This window comes from Trichechus manatus, unplaced genomic scaffold, assembly GCF_000243295.1.
Source record: "Trichechus manatus latirostris isolate Lorelei unplaced genomic scaffold, TriManLat1.0 scaffold00173, whole genome shotgun sequence".
In the NCBI taxonomy this organism is placed as follows: Eukaryota; Metazoa; Chordata; class Mammalia; order Sirenia; family Trichechidae; genus Trichechus; species Trichechus manatus.
The window spans coordinates 902,691-906,824 of NW_004444109.1; positions in this window are offsets into that span (position 1 = coordinate 902,691).

Here is a 4,134-nt window from a genome sequence, read left to right on the forward strand (position 1 = left end):
AATTCCTCTTTCCGGATTTGCCAAACTGCCTCTCTAGTCCCCTAAAATTCTGTGTCCAGGTATTGAATGCTCACTATATTCAATTGTTTCCTTTCTGAGTCAGGCATCTACAGTTGAAAGTCTTAAGAAGACATCTTGCACTATTATAATAAGACTGTGTGCTTAGAGTTCTGTGAAGATACTAAAATTTATTGAGGACTGATCTTTGTCTTCTAATTTCAACCACCTGGGGTATCAATACATCAACTAAACCCCTGTTAAGTCTCCTAAGGCTAATAAACATTTCCTCATCCCTAGGATTTATTTGTTTACAGTATTTTAAATTACTAGAGATCATAAAGGATAACCCTTCATCTCCCTTATTGCCATGACCTTTCAGAATGAAGAGAGCTATAAAATTTTTTTTAAAAAACCCTCTGCCACAGCATTTCAAATCTTTATGACAGTGTCTGGCTCACAGTTTTCTCAACAGCTTGCTGCTTTCCTAATGATCCCTTTTTCTGTTTTATTTCCTTAAACTCATTTATTTTCAGGTCTGCCAAAGGCATACACTTTTCTGTCTCTCTAGATGCAGTATACTGGCTTTTGGAGATTAAATAAAATCTAATAACAAATTGAAAGAAATGATTTAGGAAAGGGATGCCTGTTGGTAGGCACTTACCCAACAGCTCCGCCCTCACACAGGGCAGAAAGTCATCAAGTGGAGAGGGCTCTCCTCCCTAGGCCAATGGTCAGATACAGGCTCATTTAGCAGAAACAGCCCATGATAGTTCCTTCTGGTAGTGACAGTTTTTATACAGTATTAGACACTGACAGTGGCAGCCTCTGTTATCATGCTCAGTGAATGCCCCACATAATGTGGGGTTGTCATCGCTTAATTTGTTACAAGTTATTGTTAACATAGAAAGGAAAGCCACAGAGAGAAAAACATCATACCAATGGTAGACTGGGCTGGCTTGAAAAACTATAGCATCCTCACATGATGAACACATGAACATATTTAATGTCACTGAACTGCATGTGTGAAGACTGTTGAAATGGCAAATGTGTTGTTATCTATATATTCACCACCATATATATATTCACCATCCTCTAGTTATATATACATTTACCACTACACATATGCATATATATATATATATATACATACACACACCATCCGGTCCTCTAGTTATATATATATGAGTTTTTGTATTTTGTGTTTTTGTTTGGTATTTGGAATGATTACATTTTCTGATCAATGGATTTCCTGTTTTGGATTTCCCTGCAGTTTTCTGTAATATTCCCATTGGCTCCCATTTCTGCCAAATAGGTCTTCAGTCTTTGCTATATATTTCCACATTAGAAGCAGATCCAAGAAAAGTTTTAGAATGCCAAGTCACTCACAAACATAGTAAATTACTGAAGTTCAGAAAATGAGATATTATACGAGACACTCTCACTGTGAATACAATCCTATTCATTCATTTATAAATATTTTTGAGGGCTTATAATATGCCTCGTACTAGACTAAAAACTTAGGGAAGCAAAAATGAATTAACCATGTAATCTACTTTACTCTATTGGCCAGATTTTAAAGGAAGAGTTGAATTTTAATATATTTTCCACGCTAATTAGCTTGAGGTTTTTGTTTTGTTTTATTACTTAAAAATAAATACCTTTCCAAAGGAAATATATTTCTGGAAATATAAGAACTGTCTATCACATTTAGAAATGAATCACCCCCTCAAAATTCTCACACCCAAAATAATCTCCTAAATTCAGTTATTTGTACTTTTATTAAAGAACTAAATCACCAGTATCTGTTTTAAAGGGAGCTACAAATATGGGAAACAGTACACCTGGAGGAAAGTTTTGGCTTTTACCGTCACAACTTTCTACTTTGGTACTTTCGTAGACCTTCGCAGTGGTCCCACTATGTCCATGAAAGCAGAGGCACTTCAGGAAAGCCCCACCCAGTTTCCTCCAACTCCAGCTCTTCCACATTCCTCACCTCAAGCCAGATTTGTGCAGACCAGTTTGATGCTGACTGCTTAGGTTAGAAGATACCATCTATCCTAATGAGGCAGTAACTTTTAATGGGCAAATGAATCATCTTTCCCAAAGAAGTTGTAATTTACAAAGACAATTCCTTAACTGAAAGACTTGCTCACTGGAAGTCAGAAATCAACTGTCAAATCAATAAATGAGATACTCGGAGATGGGGGATCTTTTCCTGTTCAAATTAGAGAAGTTTCCAGGGTCCTGAAGATAAGGCTTTTCCCTCTCCCCTTCACCTATCTAACCCCCTACCCATCTTTAAACATCATCTCAAGTCCCAACTCCTCCATGGACCTTCTCGAACCACTTCAGCCTTGAAATTATACAGGACTGTGTATCTGTATTCTGAGTCTTACGGAGGTAATATTCCATGTCATTCATTCATGTATTAATTCATTTATTCATTCATTTAACAGATATTTATTGAGCCCCTCATATATGTTAAGGAAGCAGCGGTGAGTCAGTGGTAGAATCCTTGCCTTCATGAGGGAGACCCCAGTTTGATTCCTGGCTAATGCGCTTCAAGTATAGCCACCACCCATCTGTCCATGGAGGCTTGGGTGCTGCTATGATGTTGAACAGGTTTCAGCAGAGCTTCCAGACTAAGACAGACTAGGAAGAAAAGGCTGGTGATCAGCTTCGGAAAATCAGCCAGTGAAAACCCTATAGATCACAGCAGCCTAATCCCATCGTGCATTGGGTTGCCATGAGTTTAGGGACGACCTGACAGTAGCTAACAACAACAGTATGTGTTAGGCACTGTAATAGGTGCCGGAGATTTAATGTTGTAATTTATGCTATCGTGGAAATTTCACTCCGTTAAAACCAATAAAAATTAAGTCTATAAAAACTTAGAGACTAGGGCCTGTAATTCCAAGACTTGATTACCGTATTTCATTAAAAATTTAATATAATATTACCACAATAGAATAAAGCAATGTCATTACAAATTTTACTCTCAAATTAAAACACCATAAAACTAGGTGAAAGTTGGCCAAAATGACTTTTAACTTAAATCCGGCAAGAAACAATGCATGCAAATTGCTCAGTCTTAGTTACAGTTATTTTCATTGCTGATTCAACTGTAAAAGTACACAACCCTATAGAAATTGCTTGACAATCATGATTAATTTGATGGGTGATCATCAAAGTCCACACCATAAAAGGACTTCATCTTCCAAGTAATGATTCAGGATAAGTGTTCAAAGTTTTAATTAATTTATGCACTTATTTAACAAACATTAAAACCATGTGCCAGGCATTTGGAATAATACAAACAGCTAGTTACATCCGTGCCTTTGAGGATTTCACAGCCTAGTTGGGGAGTGAGACAAGGAAACAGATGATTTCAAATAATCTGATTGTCTTCTGTGAGCACATAGAAGAGAGACTGCCTAAACTTGTTAATCAAGGAGCTAATTTATGAGTAGGTTTCATGGGCATTCTAAACAAATGAACTAATAAATGTACAGAAAAATAAGAAAACAAGTCAGGAACGTGGATGCTTTGTTCAGACTAATGCTACTAGTAAATCTGTAACTCGGGATACATGCGGCTAAATCTCCTATTAAAATATAGAGCCTTGAAGTCTGGGAAGATCATGAAGCTCACATATGATCAGAGATTTATTCTGTTGGCAATCAAATAAAAAAAATAAACTTGGTGTTAACATGTAAAATAAAGATATTTACACTCTTCTCAAAAATCACTCTAAAATTATAAGAACAAGCAACAAAAATACTGTTCTATCTTTGATGAAACCGGAAACATCTGCAATGCCAAACCACAGTATATAAAGACTAAACTCATAGAAGAATGTCAAATAGATTTGCACAGCAGAGGAAGATCCAATCTGTCTGCAGAGAAATACATTGACAAGAAGCAAGTTGATTCACTTTGAACACAAGGGAGGCTCTGAACTCAAGGGGTACCAGGCACTTTAGAAAGCAAGGGGCTAGTTGCAGAGCTGAAGACAGTCAGATTATTTAAAGTCTTTATAAAAAGCATAACCCCAAACCAAACCCATTGCCATCAAGTCGATTCCAACTCATAGTGACCCTATAGGGCAGAATAGAACTGCCCCATAGGGTTTCC